At 45.6% G+C, this 16,531-nt stretch overlaps 1 pseudogene across 1 annotated transcript in view; it reads right to left on the bottom strand.

The window, feature by feature from the left end:
• LOC311116608 (1-phosphatidylinositol 4,5-bisphosphate phosphodiesterase beta-1-like) overlaps positions 1-16,531 on the bottom strand; it is a 39,737-nt pseudogene that overhangs the window by 1,571 nt on the left and 21,635 nt on the right. Inside the window, exons 8-22 of the transcript in view lie at positions 16,283-16,367; positions 9,852-10,023; positions 8,788-8,874; positions 7,821-7,891; positions 7,472-7,568; positions 7,147-7,231; positions 5,957-6,081; positions 5,440-5,594; positions 5,144-5,308; positions 4,117-4,216; positions 3,871-3,975; positions 3,611-3,726; positions 2,380-2,512; positions 1,216-1,269; positions 332-551 (exon numbers count right to left, since the gene is read on the bottom strand). The product of the transcript in view is annotated as a 1-phosphatidylinositol 4,5-bisphosphate phosphodiesterase beta-1-like (transcript). The remainder of the gene's footprint in view (positions 1-331; positions 552-1,215; positions 1,270-2,379; positions 2,513-3,610; positions 3,727-3,870; positions 3,976-4,116; positions 4,217-5,143; positions 5,309-5,439; positions 5,595-5,956; positions 6,082-7,146; positions 7,232-7,471; positions 7,569-7,820; positions 7,892-8,787; positions 8,875-9,851; positions 10,024-16,282; positions 16,368-16,531) is intronic.

Here is a 16,531-nt window from a genome sequence, read left to right as displayed (position 1 = left end):
CACACACACACACACACACAGTACACACTGAGGTTAGCACACACATGGAGGTAGATACGTGTTAACAAACATACACACACACACGCTCAATGCATACACACACACACAGACAGACAGACACACACACACACACACACACACACAGAGTGTTATCTGTGGCCTGTGGAAGGCTCTAGCCAATGAGCATGCAGATGGAAGAGAGAAAACATGAATGGAGAAAGAGCAAGAGACAGACAGACAGACAAAGAGACATAGAGCGAGACACATAGTGAGAGGAATGGAGGGATACAGGGAGGAGGACTAAGAGGAAGAGGAGAGCAGGGCTACCTACCTTTTCTTACCATCTCGTTTGTGGCTCTTCTGCAGCGCGGAGTGCCTGCGCTGGTGCTGGTTCTGCAGCTCTGCAGCCCTGGCTGTGTGCTCCTTGATCAGCTCGCTGGTCTTACGGTGGTGTTTCCTTACTAACTCCTTCATCTCTTTATACTGCTTCCTCTGCTCCCTAACAAAGCCCTTCTGCTGTTTCAACTCCTCTACCGTCTGGGCCACCATCTCTGGAGGAAGGAGGGATGGAAAGAAGGGAAAGAGGGATGGATGGAGATAGGGAGAGGGGGAGGAAAGAGTGAGGGAGGGAGGGAGGGAGGGAGGGAGATAAGGAGAGGGGGAGGAAAGAGTGAGGGAAGGATGGATGGAAATAAGGAGAGGGGGAGGAAAGAGTGAGGGAGGGAGGGGGGAGGGAGGGAGGGAGATAAGGAGAGGGGGAGGAAAGAGTGAGGGAGTGAGGGAAGGATGGATGGAGATAAGGAGAGGGGGAGGAAAGAGTGAGGGAGGGATGGATGGATGAGATAGGGAGAGGGGGAGGAAAGAGTGAGGGAGAGAGGGAGGAAGGGAGGGAGGGAGAGGGGGAGGAAAGAGTGAGGGAGGGAGGGATGGATGGATGAGATAGGGAGAGGGGGAGGAAAGAGTGAGGGAGGGAGGAAGGGAGGGAGGGAGGGAGGGAGGGAGGGAGGGAGGAAGGAAGGAAGGGAGGGAGGGAGGGAGGGAGGGAGGGAGAAGAGAGGACATGTGTTTTGATCAATTACTTTCTACCTGTCAGTTTTTGCTCCTTTACAGATAGGGTGCACAATTCCGTGATGTTTCAGATTGGTGTCATGTATAGATAGACAAATGACCACACGTGTTCACTTAGCTTGTTACTGAGTCCTACTCCAGTCTTACCTGTGAGAACACTCTGAATGATGTCCTCAGTCTTCACTGCAGTTTTCACTGAACCTGATAAACAATATACACCTGTTAGTGCGGGTTTTGGCAGGTTATATCTGGCAACCCAAGTGGGTCGTAAATGTGTTGTGGACTGCCAAATGAAAGTTTACTGGTTGCCATATTGGAGTCACTGTCATTATACACTACATGGCTAGAAGTAAGTGGACACCTCTTCAAATTAGTGGATTTGGCTATTTCAGCCACACCCGTTGCTGACAGCCATGCAGCCATGCAATCTCCATAAACAAACATTGGCAGTAGAATGCCCTTATTGATGAGCTCAGTGACTTTCAACATGGCACCGTCATAGGATGCCACCTTTCCAACAAGTCAGTTCGTCAAATTTCTGCCCTGCTAGAGCTGCCCCGGTCCACTGTAAGTTCTGTTAAGGTGAAGTGGAAACGTCTAGGAGCAACAATGGCTCAGCCGCGAAGTGGTAGGCCACACAAGCTCACAGAACGGAACCGCCGAGTGCTGAAGCAGGTAGCGCATAAAAATTGTCTGTCCTCGGTTGCAACACTCACTACCGAGTTCCAAACTGCCTCTGGAAGCAACTTCAGCACAATAACTGTTAATCGGGAGCTTAATGAAATGGGTTTCCATGGCCGAACAGCTGCACACAAGCCTAAGATCACCATGCACAATGCCAAGCATTGTGGTGGTCCATACAGAGGTCCATACAGAAATGATTTGTCGAGATCGGTGTGGAAGAACTTGACTGGTCTGCACAGAGCCCTGACCTTAACCCCATCTAACAACTTTGGGATGAATGCTGACTGCAAGCCAGGCCTAATCGCCCAACATCAGTACCTGCCTCACTAATGCTTGTGGCTGAATGGAAGCAAGTCCCCGCAACAATGTTCAAACATCTAGTGGAAAGCCTTCCCAGAAGAGTGGAGGCTGTTATAGCAGCAAAGGGAGGACCAACTCCATATTAATGCCCATGATTTTGGAATGAGATGTTCAGGTGTCCACATACTTTTGGCCATGTAGTGTATATTGCTTGTTTGTTTGTTTTTTCCTTATGAAGTGCTTTTTATTAAACTTCTATTGCTCTTTTCATAATAGAAATCTCATTATTATTATTACTGTAAGTTCAAGTGGAGATTTGACCAGTACCTGTGGGCTGTGGCTGGTGGCTGACCAGGCTGGGGGGTTTGGAGGAGATGATGGGAGCGTGGCTGACCCCGTTCTCTGCTGGCAGGGTCACCCGGGGGTCTGGCTCCATGGGGTCATCACCAGCAGCCTCCACCTGTCAATCAAATACATTGACAGCGATACTGATACAGGCACTTTGTACTGGGCCTCAAAGCACTTTATCAGGTCCACACAGTCCTGTTCAAATTGACTTAGCACATCATCTGTCTAGAGTGTAAGCATCTGCCCAATGTACTGTATGTCACACATACATAGTTCTGCTCTATGTTTTTGCGGCCTATGCAATGAGATGAGAGTACAACCATAAGATTCCATGACTCTATTACAAACAAGCTACTGTACATCAAATATACGACACCACAATCAACTCACCACACACACAGAGAATACCTGCAGCCTGTTGGAAACCTTGTAGACATAGCTTTGGTACCCCACTCTCAGCATCTCAGATCAGAGTCACACTGACCACACTCTCTAAAGTTTCACTAACATTTAGCCAATGTTCTCCTTACGTTGTCTCAATGTTCTCTTGAAGTTCTCCTAACGCTCTCTACTACGTTCTCCAAACGCTTCCTCATGGTTCTCCCAACGTTCTCTCTAGGTTCTTTCCAACCCTGACTTGTTGTAGTACTTGGCGTGTATTTCTTTGAAATATTATTCAGTTAAACCACCTGTTACTGAGTCCTCCCTCCCTGAGCCTGTTCTGGACAGGAAAATAAAGTCTGTTTTCCTCTGCTCTCCTCTTCTTTCTAATCTCTCTTTCCCTCTGTCTCTGACACTCCAGCAGAAAGCCCACTAACTCACTAGGCGACCGTTGCCATGGTGTCAGCATGTACAAGCTCTCCATTGACTGTCTCCCCCATCCACCGTCCCTCACCTCATAACCCTCACACCTCAGTTCCTAACCCCTGGTCTATAGCAAAAACCCAATAATCTCTTCACAAAGCGACAGGCCTCAGTTCCTAACCCCTGGTCAATAGCTCTAACCCAAAGAGAGGCCTACTGCCTGGGGAGATGCTCATTGATCTGTTACTGGTCGATTAGTGTGGGGATGACACACACACACACACACACACAAACAGGCATACACATTCACGAACACAGGCACCCACGCACGCACACAGGCACACACACACACAAACACACACACACACAAACACAAACACACACACACAGACAAATACAAACACACCTCTTTGCTGTCCTCCTCCTCTGCCCCCTCCTCCAGAGTGAGAGCTGCCAGTTGATTGGCTCTCTGCTCCATCAGGTTGACGTAACGGATGGGATTGGACAACGCCTCGATGACATCTGAGGAAGAGATCAGTGGGAGGAAGGGGACAGAATGTATCATAGATGATGTTATATAAGCCAGTGGAAATATCAACATGGTTAGAACTCTATGGTTAGTTACTGTATATACCAGTATTCTGTAAGGTATGTCAGCCACTATACCTGCGAATGTATCAGGGACATAGTCCTTGACCTCTACATAGACAAACAGAGCAGGGAGGGTCAGAGCCTGGTTCTTCTCATTCCTCAGACCAATGTAGTGGTAACCTGGAACACACACACACACACACACACACACACACACAGGGGTCAGCGATCAGAAGTTCAAGGACTGCTTACACAGTATCACTCAAGCAGAACAATGGACCAGAATGGTAGTCAGTCAGGCTAACAGGCTATAGGCCTCACCTGGGCGGATGGCATTCACAGGAATGATGCGATGGCCAATGAACTTCCCTCCATCCTCAAACACAGATATCCTCATCGAGGCCAGAGTGGGCAGTACCACCTGCGGAACGACACACACACAGACACACACACACACAGATGCACAGACACACACACGTAAGAAAGGAGACACTTCGATAACGACAGCCTCCTCCTCCTAGATAATATTGACAGATTACTCTGGGAGGTCTTGATTTATTTGATTAACTACAAATCCCATAACACTTTGATCTATGATGTTTTAAACAATGATTTACACACATAATTCAATAGAACATTATATATCTCTATTGGTGTGCATTCTTGAAGATCAAGGCCTCCTCCTCACAGATAATGTTCACGTTAACTAGTCTAGTTAACTAGTCTCTAGTCTAGTCTCTAGTCTAGTTAACTAGTCTAGTTAACTAGTCTCCCGAGTGGCGCAGTGGTCTAGCTGTGCCACTAGAGATCCTGGTTCAAATCCAGGCTCTGTCGTAGCTGGCCGCGACCGGGAGACCCATGGGGCGGCGCGCAATTGGCCCAGCGTCATCCAGGGTAGGGGAGGGAATGGCCGGCAGGGATGTAGCTCAGTTGATAGAGCATGGCGTTTGCAACGCCAGGGTTGTGGGTTCGATTCCCACAGGGGGTATGAAAAAATAATAATGTATGCACTAACTAACTGTAAGTCGCTCTGGATAAGAGCGTCTGCTAAATGACTAAAATGTAAATGTTAAATGATTCAAGACGATTCTCTAGTTAGGCTAGGTAGTTAGCAGTTGAGCTAACGTTAACTAACCCCCCCCAAAAAAAAAATATTGTAAAGTGATTGTCCCACTGGCTTTCATAAGGTGAATGCACCAATTTGTAAGTCGCTCTGGATAAGAGCGTCTGCTAAATGACGGAAAAAATAAATAAATAAATAAATTATATAAAAATGTTGACAGCATTACCTTCGGTGATCTTAAAGAACTACAAATCCCATAACAGTCTGCGCTACGTTGTGGTTTACCTTCTTGAGGACAAAGGCCTCCTCCTCCCAGACAGGGTTGACAGCGTTGCCCTGAGATGTCTTGGTCTTAAAACCCTTCCTTCTGGTGTCCACCGGCAGACCAAACATGTCTATCTCCACATACGTCCCCACCTTCTTATCGGTCAGGAACTGGCCTGAGATGATCTGGAGACAGATTAAGATATTAAGTGTGAGCGTTGTAAAGTCCGTGCACACATACACATACGTACACACACGCACATGCGATCACGCACACACACAAGCATGCACACACACGCACCCACACAGATACACACCTTCACAGACAATGTGTTGGCTACGATGCCGTCCACAGTACTCTCAGCAAAGGGATCAAAGTGTTTGTCTGGTCGTCTCATGAACTCTGGTTTCAGTCTGTAACCACACTTTCCATTGTACTCATACATACCCAGGTTCAACATCATGGACAGGTCTGAGGAAGAGAGAGAGAGAGAGAGGGGAGAGAGCGAGAGAGAGAGAGAGAGAGAGAGAGAGAGAGAGAGAGAGAGAGAGAGAGAGAGAGAGAGAGAGAGAGAGAGAGAGAGAGAGAGAGAGAGAGAGAGAGAGAGAGAGAGAGAGAGAGAGAGAGAGAGAGAGAGAGAGAGAGAGAGAGATTGAGGGAGAGCGAGAGGGAGAGAGAGTAGAGAGAGAGGGGAAATGAGAAGAAGGGAGAGAGGTGTTAGAAAGATACAGAGGTACACACAGCCCTTCCCATACTCAGTAAACAGCTCTGAGAGATATATAGATAGAAAGCACGTTAATAAAATAGTGTGTGTGTGTTGATGTAGTTCTTACCTATGGTCTGGAAGTTGAGGGCCACCAGTTGACAGCCTGCATTCCAGAAAAGTTGAGGGTTGTAGTTGGAGGAGTCTACTCTGGTACCTTTTGGGTAGATACGACTCAGCTGCAGCTTGTTATACCTGGACACACTCCGTTAAGGAGAGGACACCTTGGGCCTCATTTTTTATCAAACATGCATACATTTCTCATAAAATGTTGGCCTACGTGGAGATTCTAGGATTTGCGTGCGCAACAATTCATTGGGATTTATCAAACTGTCGCACTAAATATATACGCATGTTTTCATTGATAAATCAGAGCCATACTATATTTCTACGCTCATGAACAAGCGTTACAACCCAGCCTGGAAAATGCACTCCATCACCTTTTATGGTAACAAAAACACTGTAATTTGCAGTATGATTTGAAGATGTTGTAACTAGGTCATGACAGTTTGATCACATTTCTGTAGAGGTATGGGCATGCCGCCTATAGGGCGTGCTAAACACTTTGAGCATAGTTAGCTATTTGTATTTGTATTTGTATTTATTATGGATCCCCATTAGCTGCTGCCAAGGCAGCATCTACTCTTCCTGGGGTCCAGCAAAATTAAGACAGTTATACAATTTTAAAAACATTACAATACATTCACAGGTTGAATAAGCGATGGACAAATGGTAGCCTAATATTTGTTTTGTAGCGGGAATAAACCAGTCATGTCAGAAAAGGAGAGGCAAGCCCTGCAATATGATTATGAATTAGACCTATATAATAAAAGCAAAATAAATATATTAGGCGACATGATGCTATGCAATCTCCTAACCAATGGCATTAAAATTCCTGTGCATCAAACACCTCCATTTCCCCCAAAATAACAATATTTGCTTGCCATACAGTTGATCAACCACTAGAAGTTGAGCGTACGCATGGTCTGAGATTTGCGTGGAGATACGCACACTTTCCCGTCAAGTTCAAAATCTAAAAATACTACCCTTTGTGGAAAACGAGTATTTTTTGTGTGCATGCACCTTTGATAAATGAGGCTCCTGGACTTACAATACATGGATTCCTTTACTTAACCAGGTAAGGTGATTTACAAGTTCACGTTGCTTTTGGTGTCCTTCTTCACTCGAGACAGTTTCAACAAATGAAAAGATTTGAACAGACATTTGAAGTAAATATTCCACATAGAGTGGGAAGGATACTCGACAAACTCCACAGGTGACTTGGTGAGCTGCTCCAAGGCTTTGGTCTCCACAAACGATGACATCTGATAGCTCCGATTGATCTCTGGAACAACAGCAATTGATTGATTGATAAATAAATTTTAAAAATGGCATAACTTTTGGAATTGATTCTTTTTTTGTTTTAAAATGCAGCTGAATTTTAAACAGTAAATCTGTGAGAACAGAACAACTAATTTGAGTTGGTGTGTATTCAAAGTGCCACAAAATATGGTTCACAATCGCAATAAATATTGAAGTGTGGTCTAAACAGGTGTTGAGTTGTGGTCACGAGTGATGGTCTTACTTTTGGAGGCCTCGAAGGAGTTAAATTTGACCGGCTGGACATAACTGACCAGGTTGGACATCTCCTCTGTGGCAAATGCCTCGCTGCCCGCTGTACCCTGGAGGAGGAACACACAACAGTCAGAAAGAGAATCCTCCTCTCCTCTCCTCTCCTCTCCTCTACTCTCCTCTCCTCTCCTCTCCCCTCCCCTCCCCTCCCCTCCCCTCCTTGTTTGACTATTGAGACATAGCCCGAGAATAACGTGTGTTTCTGAATCTCCACTAGGGGGCAGCCTAAGAACACATTACATGTAGCAAGAGACACCTGAGGATGCAGGAGAAAGAATGAAGATGTATTGAAAGCCATATACCTCATCCATGCACCCCTTTTTACAGTCATCGTCATCATCATCATCATCGTCACTCTCTGCCTCAACTTCACCTGAAAGACAAGCGCAGGTTTAAGTTAGCTTCTCAGGTTACATGCTAATGATTACTAAAGGCTGCATGGTCAGAAAGCAAGCCCCAGGGTTTGGAGTTCTGAAGGGGATGAATGGAGGTGTAAGCAATATTGGAATAGATCCACCAAGCTTTTTAGTGGGGTTACTGTCACTTGTGCCATAGGGAGGTTAGGGAAAGGGGTGTTAGGAGCTAGGGATAGGGGGTCTAGGGAAAGGAATTAAGGGAAAGAGCTAGAGAAAAGGAATAGGGGAAGGAAGAAACTAAGGATGTGACTAGGTTATAGAACTAGGGCTACTAAGGGTTGCTTCAGGACCAGGTAAAGGAGGAGGAGGAGTGACTGATGGAGTAGTTCTATGTATTAAGGATCCCCATTAGTTCCTGCCAAGGCAGCAGCTACTCTTCCTGGGGTCCAGCAAAATTAAGGCAGTTATATACAATTAAAAACATTACATGACATTTCACAACAGATTTCACAACATATTAAGTGTGTGCCCTCAGGCCTCTACTCTACTACCACATATCTACAACACAAAATCCATGTGTATGTGTGTGTATAGTGCGTATGTTAGGTGTGTGTGCATGCGTGTGTCTGTGCCTGTGTGTGTCTCTTCACATTCCACGCTGTTCGATAAGGTGTATTTTTATCTGTTTTTTAAATCTATTTTTACTGCTTGCACGAGTTACTTGATGTGGAATAGAGTTCCATGTTGTGACCAGGGGTATGGCTCGGAAAGGCTATAAAGACTCACCTGACACACAAACCGATATTTTATTTCACAATTTATACAAATTAGGTTAAGGTTAGGGTCAGTTTTAGGTTTTGGCTAGTCGGTTTAAGAATAGCTGTGTCCTTATAGTCTCTCCCATATGGCTCACCGATGGACTTCCTTCCCTGTGGTCTGAGGCTGAGCCCAGCGACCTCTAGTGGCTGGGAGGACTCAGTAATCTCCTGGTTGGTCCACCCTGGTGGACAGTAAACAATCAATAACCATTATGTGATACTGTATATGCAGTGGAGGCAGGTGTCACTTTTAAATTGGAGGACGGACTCATTGTAATGGAATGGATGGAACAGTATCAAACACAGGTGAATCCATTTCCATTCCTGCCATTACAATGAGCCTGTTCCAAGATATTTCCCTTCACCAGTCTCTTCTGGATATATGAACTCCTTCAGAGATCAAGATGGACTGCAGCAGTGCAGGATGAAATGTGTCTGTGAGTCTACCAGCAGGGGGCAGTGTGTACTAGTGTATGAGAGTGGCGCGTGGCTGTGAGCCCCAGTAGGCTGATGTTGATGAATGCAGGGTGATTCTGTGTGAAGGGGAACGCTAAGAGCATCGATCCTGCTGCCTGTCTGCCTCCCTGCCTGTCCTGTTCTGGTAAAGCTGTACCAGAGGCACCTGGGTAGCTATACAACTTAACCTGACACACACACACACACACACACACACACACACACACACACACACACACACACAGATAGTATATGAGTCACAGGAGGTTGGTGGCTCCTTAATTGGGGAGGACAGGCTTGTGGTAATGGCTGGAGTGAAATGAGTGGAATGGCATCAAACACATGGTTTCCATATGTTTGATGCCATTTCATTTGCTCATTTCCGGCCATTATTATGAGCCGTCCCCCCCTCAGCAGCCTCCAATGATATGAGTATATGAAAAAGTCAACAACACAGCTCACTGATTTAGAGGGCCAGGAAAGTGATGGATGATCAACTACAGCCAGGTCTTACTATAAGATGTAGGATTTATGATTGGCAAGCAATTCTCCCACCATGACCTCTGCTGACTTGTAGCGTTGCACTTTATTATAAATCAAATAAACCTCCTCTGTGTGTCAATGGCCGACAAGTGACTTGTGTTTCTGCTGCTGCTGTGTGTGCGTGTGTGTGTGTGCATGTGTGCGTGTACTGTAACCATACCTGCGCTGGGAGAAGAGGGCTCATGCACACTAGATGAGTCACTGTAGGTATTGGAGGCCTGTTCTGACAGTTTCTTCTTGGTACTTGATGTCTTGATGTGTTTCTTCTTGTTCTTCACCAGAATCTTTCCCATCAGATCCATTGGACTGGGCAGGTGCACTCCTGTCTCCAACTAGAGATGGAGAGGGAGGGGTGAAGGGAGAGCGAAAGGAGGGAGAGAGAGAGAGAGAGAGAGAGAGAGAGAGAGAGAGAGAGAGAGAGAGAGAGAGAGAGAGAGAGAGAGAGAGAGAGAGATAAAAGGATAGTAGAGAGAGAGGGATAAAAGGATAGTGTAGAGAGAGAGAGAGAGAGAGAGAGAGAGAGAGAGAGAGAGAGAGTAAAAGAGAGAGAGAGAGAGAGAGAGAGAGAGAGAGAGAGAGAGAGAGAGAGAGAGAGAGAGAAGAGAGAGAGAGAGAGAGAGAGAGAGAGAGAGAGAGAGAGAGAGAGAGAGAGAGAGAGAGAGAGAGAGAGAGAGAGAGAGAGAGAGAGAGAGAGAGAGAGAGAGAGAGAGAGAGAGAGAGAGAGAGAGAAAGAGAGAGAAGTTAGACTCATTACCTGAGAGTAAGAACCAAGAAAGGTTCCTACTAATGGTGATGTTGGTGGGTGCGTGTGTTAGGCAAGGGTATCAAAACAGACTTGGTGTTGTGATGATGAGAGGGTGTTGATCAGTCATAGTGTAAAAGGCTTCTTAGTGACCTGAATGAAATAAGGCCCTTACAGGCTGTGTTGGCAAGCAAGTGTTAAGTTTACATCTTCAACACTTTCTACACCCCAGAATGGGGTTTCCTTTGTGTAGAGTGGGAGTGTATGCTTACAACACTCTCTCTCTCTGAAGAGCAGACTTGAGCAGGCACAGCACTCTGTTATTCATGTGATACCCTTCTGTTCTGTTGGATCACACTGTTGATGCCCATTGATAATGGAGTATTAGAAGACACTGAGCTACATCACACAAACGCATGCAAGCGCTCGTACACGCAGGTAAACGTTTGCACACACATGATTTACAGGCACGCACGCACACGCACACACACACAATTAACAACTTTCTCAGCTTTAAACAGCATCACACTTCTGAGCATCTGCCATATCTACTTGTCTTCAGTTCTCTTTCATCCTCAAGTCAGAGAACATCTTGATCCATACACACTACTTCTCACTGAAAACCAGCTCAGCATTTTCCCCTTAATGGACTGTAAAGGACATCACACTTCTTACTTAGTCAGTAATGCTTCCTCCTGATTCAGCTCACACCGAGGCTTGAACCCAGCACCTCTACCTTGCTAGCACACGTGTCCACCCTCCCGAAGCGGCTTACCAGTTGGTGCCACCAAAAAGTTAACAATTCCGCGGTGCAAGTGGCGACACTTCAGGCTGAGGAGGAAGTTTCACACATCCCCCTGAGCTACAGGAGCAAAAGAGGACCTTGATCTGTGGGCAACTTTCCGGAGCAATCATTCCATTACAACCATCTTTAGTCCCCTATGGCCATGTCCTATACAGTGGGGAAAAAAAGTATTTAGTCAGCCACCAATTGTGCAAGTTCTCCCACTTAAAAATATGAGAGAGGCCTGTAATTTTCATCATAGGTACACGTCAACTATGACAGACAAAATGAGAAAAAAAAATCTAGAAAATCACATTGTAGGATTTTTAATGAATTTATTTGCAAATTATGGTGGAAAATAAGTATTTGGTCAATAACAAAAGTTTCTCAATACTTTGTTATATACCCTTTGTTGGCAATGACACAGGTCAATCGTTTTCTGTAAGTCTTCACAAGGTTTTCACACACTGTTGCTAGTATTTTGGCCCATTCCTCCATGCAGATCTCCTCTAGAGCAGTGATGTTTTGGGGCTGTCGCTGGGCAACACGGACTTTCAACTCCCTCCAAAGATTTTCTATGGGGTTGAGATCTGGAGACTGGCTAGGCCACTCCAGGACCTTGAAATGCTTCTTACGAAGCCACTCCTTTGTTGCCCGGGCGGTGTGTTTGGGATCATTGTCATGCTGAAACACCCAGCCACGTTTCATCTTCAATGCCCTTGCTGATGGAAGGAGGTTTTCACTCAAAATCTCACGATACATGGCCCCATTCATTCTTTCCTTTACACGGATCAGTCGTCCTGGTCCCTTTGCAGAAAAACAGCCCCAAAGCATGATGTTTCCACCCCCATGCTTCACAGTAGGTATGGTGTTCTTTGGATGCAACTCAGCATTCTTTGTCCTCCAAACACGACGAGTTGAGTTTTTACCAAAAAGTTCTATTTTGGTTTCATCTGACCATATGACATTCTCCCAATCCTCTTCTGGATCATCCAAATGCACTCTAGCAAACTTCAGACGGGCCTGGACATGTACTGGCTTAAGCAGGGGGACACGTCTGGCACTGCAGGATTTGAGTCCCTGGCGGCGTAGTGTGTTACTGATGGTAGGCTTTGTTACTTTGGTCCCAGCTCTCTGCAGGTCATTCACTAGGTCCCCCCGTGTGGTTCTGGGATTTTTGCTCACCGTTCTTGTGATCATTTTGACCCCACGGGGTGAGATCTTGCGTGGAGCCCCAGATCGAGGGAGATTATCAGTGGTCTTGTATGTCTTCCATTTCCTAATAATTGCTCCCACAGTTGATTTCTTCAAACCAAGCTGCTTACCTATTGCAGATTCAGTCTTCCCAGCCTGGTGCAGTTCTACAATTTTGTTTCTGGTGTCCTTTGACAGCTCTTTGGTCTTGGCCATAGTGGAGTTTGGAGTGTGACTGTTTGAGGTTGTGGACAGGTGTCTTTTATACTGATAACAAGTTCAAACAGGTGCCATTAATACAGGTAACGAGTGGAGGACAGAGGAGCCTCTTAAAGAAGAAGTTACAGGTCTGTGAGAGCCAGAAATCTTGCTTGTTTGTAGGTGACCAAATACTTATTTTCCACCATAATTTGCAAATAAATTCATTAAAAATCCTACAATGTGATTTTCTGGATTTTCTTTTCTCAATTTGTCTGTCATAGTTGACGTGTACCTATGATGAAAATTACAGGCCTCTCTCATCTTTTTAAGTGGGAGAACTTGCACAATTGGTGGCTGACTAAATACTTTTTTTCCCCACTGTAAATCCCATATCAATCACACTCAGTGGCGAATTTAGCATGTAAATCTTGGTGGGGCAAACCCCCCAAAAAATGTTTTAGATGCATGCCAGCAAACCCACTACACAACACAAAATAATACATGAATTGCACTATAACGGTGACATTAAGCTGTCCCAACAGCAGTCCCAACACCTTACCACTGCTACACCTGGCTATCAGCGGAGCCTTGTCTGGCAGCGAAACAGTTCATTCAGCCTCATTTACTGCCTTTAAAAAAAACATAGCTGATATGGCTGACTTGCTTAAACAAATGTGGTTTCTACTGACAATTGAGATGTACAAACTATGGCATAAGGGGACAACGAGCAGATAAGAGGCAATCCGTAATTTCGATTAAGATATTAATGAGCGAGCTAGGACGGACGTAGTCAATATAACTATTTGTTCAGCACTTTTGAAATGTACAGCGACAGAATTCAGAACATGGGCCGTTCTTACAGTATTCTCCCTGTACACCAAGTCAGAACCGTAGGATATATAAAGGGGACATATAAGTAGAGAATGAAAGCTCTTACAATATTCGATGATTACATTTCTCTAAAACAGGTTATACGCTTGTACCACCAAGTCAGAACAGTAGGCAAAATTAGGAGGGGAAACGGGACCAAATTATTAGGGTGAGGCATATGGGCTACTAACAGCTTACTACACAACATACACTTAGTATTACTTTCTTAGCTACAGTATACATATCTCCCTGGCCTATTACATCCTTTATGCAGCAGCATACAAGACATTTCTGGACTCACCTTGTTGTGCTGTGCTCACTTGAACAGGAAGGTGGCACAGCGGTCCTTCGCGGGCAAATTTTGTCATCAAAGTCTGGCATTCTCTGGATTTATGGTTCTTTCAAGACAACTGGGAACTTGGAAAAAAACAAGGTTGAATCATGATGACGTCAGTGATCTTCAGGTCGGAGCTCGAGAAAGAGGCCAGAGTTCCCGACTTGCAATTCCAAGTTGGATGACCGTTCAAAACGAATTCCCAGTTCTGAGTAGTCATGCTGGATTGACACCATGGCCAATGTTGAATGTTTATCCTTTTAAGCTTGGAAAAGAGACCCTTAAACCAAATTTGGGACCACACACCCACTCCACTGAATAGCAGGCTAGTGATTGCTTTTCAATGCTTGCAGTTAGCCACTGATTCTTGATATAACGTGATTTGTCGTCATTTTATCTGTGGCCAATGACCTTGAGCCTTCTTGGATGGGCACTTCTAATGTAACTCTATGGTAGCACCCAAGCAAGCGGCTTGAATTTTCGAGCTCTACCCCTAGATTTGGCGGTGATGTATTGTCCCCATGAGTGACAGAGCCAATCACGGCGCAACTCGAGAACATTACCAACCCCTACGCTCCGTATTTTCAGCTGGCTGCCCCACCACCACAGAAAGCACTGAGCTAGGCTGAAACACCTGTGACACGTATTAATGCCAAAATAACATGCAAAACAGCCCCACCCCCAAAAAAACAAAAAACGTTTTAAATGTTTTTAAAAAAGCCAGTGGGAGAGGCTGCATGTCATTGAGTTCTCTGTACTCACTTATCACTAGCCTATCTGTTATATTATATATATAAACTATCATTCGGTCCACTCCTTGTCACTCTTTATCATGTTAAACATACAACATGGAGTACAAGGAGTGGAATGTTAGCTAAACAGATTGGTACCCAGGCTAGTGGAATGTTAGCTAAACAATGTTAGCTAAACAGACTAGTACCCAGGCTAGTGGAATGTTATCTAAACGGACTGGTACCCAGGCTAGTGGAATGTTAGCTAAACAGACTGGTACCTATGCTAGTGGAATGTTAGCTAAACAGACTGATACCCATGCTAGTGGAATGTTAGCTAAACAGACTGGTACCCGGGCTAGTGGAATGTTAGGTAAACAGACTGGTACCCAAGCTAGTGGAATGTTAGCTAAACAGACTGGTACCCGGGCTAGTGGAATGTTAGCTAAACAGACTGGTACCCGGGCTAGTGGAATGTTAGGTAAACAAACTGGTACCCAGGCTAGTGGAATGTTAGCTAAACAGACTGATACCCATGCTAGTGGAATGTTAGCTAAACGGACTGGTACCCAAGCTAGTGGAATGTTAGCTAAACAGACTGGTACCCGGGCTAGTGGAATGTTAGCTAAACAGACTGGTACCCGGGCTAGTGGAATGTTAGCTAAACAGACTGGTACCCGGGCTAGTGGAATGTTAGCTAAACAGACTGGTACCCAGGCTAGTGGAATGTTAGCTAAACCGACTGGTACCCAAATCTGACTCTTCTGAATCTTTCTCCTTCCCTACCCCCCCCCCCCCCCTCTCTCTCTCTCTCTCTCTCTCCCTACCTCTCTCTCCCTCTGTTCTGAAAGTACTGATCTGATAACAATTCAATATCAAAGTCATTCACTCTAGTGAATCACTGGGAGGGCTTACGCACACAGACACACACACACACACACATGCAAACACACACACACACACATGCAAACACACACACACTAGCCCTAGTGCTGTTGCAACCAGTGAGATAATGTGTAAAGCTAAGTTCCTTCATTCCATTCCAACAGGGACAACGACTAACACTTCACTACTGACTAATGGGAAGGATGATACTGTACATGTGTGTGTGTGCTTGTCTGTGTGTGCTTGAGAGTGCATTCGTGCGTGTGTGTGTGATTGTTGTTACGTAAGAATGGACTCTGAGAAGAAGTTCCTCCACAAAGGGACAATGCAAGCTTTTGACTGGTAGCCATGGCAACTGGCTGGAAGTAGATAAAGGGTCGCTAAGAAAAGCAGCATAGGCTACAGATCACCCCGTAACACAACACGCACGCACACACATAGACACACACACAGTGTAACCCAGTGACTGCCCTCTGTAGCGTATCCCCTTATAGCTGACTGGTAGGGAGAGAGGACCATGTGATTGTAATTGCAGACAGATGAAAAGGGTTGGTTTGGATAAAGGGAGATAGAGAGAGGAAGGGAGGGAGAAAGCTGAGGGAGAGAGAGGGGTGAGGCAGCAGAGAGAGAGAAAGAGAGAGAGTGAGGGAGAGATCAAAAGAGACAGGTAAACATCTAGTTTTAGTTGACACAAGGCTGTTTAGAGGGTCACTCAGGGGTGAAGGAGGGGAGAGGAACACTACACTCACTGGTCCATGTCATAGAGGTGTGTTGAACTGTGTGTTTGACAGTGTGTGTGTGTAGTGTGTGAACATGAGTGTACGTGCAAGCAGGGGTCTTGTGTACTTACAGGGTACTTCTCCAGAGGGTCGGTCAGTAACATGTCTCCAAATATTGACCTGCAGTACTCCGCCATCTTGGCCTGCTGCTTGGGCCTGGGAGGCAACACACACACCGTTACAACCATTACAATCACCTCACAGTGGCATAATGTTAGTATTTAGCGATTCGCTACTGGAGTGGATAGCGTTAGTGTGACCGATTGGGATTCGAACCTGGGTGTCCTTGGGGAGCTAACGCAAGTCTTCAGGTCTCAGCT

Source organism: Coregonus lavaretus (genome assembly GCF_964263955.1).
Source record: "Coregonus lavaretus genome assembly, contig: HAP1_SCAFFOLD_4122, whole genome shotgun sequence".
NCBI lineage: Eukaryota > Metazoa > Chordata > Actinopteri > Salmoniformes > Salmonidae > Coregonus > Coregonus lavaretus.
Note: the sequence above shows the minus strand (reverse complement) of the source record. Positions and strands in the feature narration are given on the sequence as shown.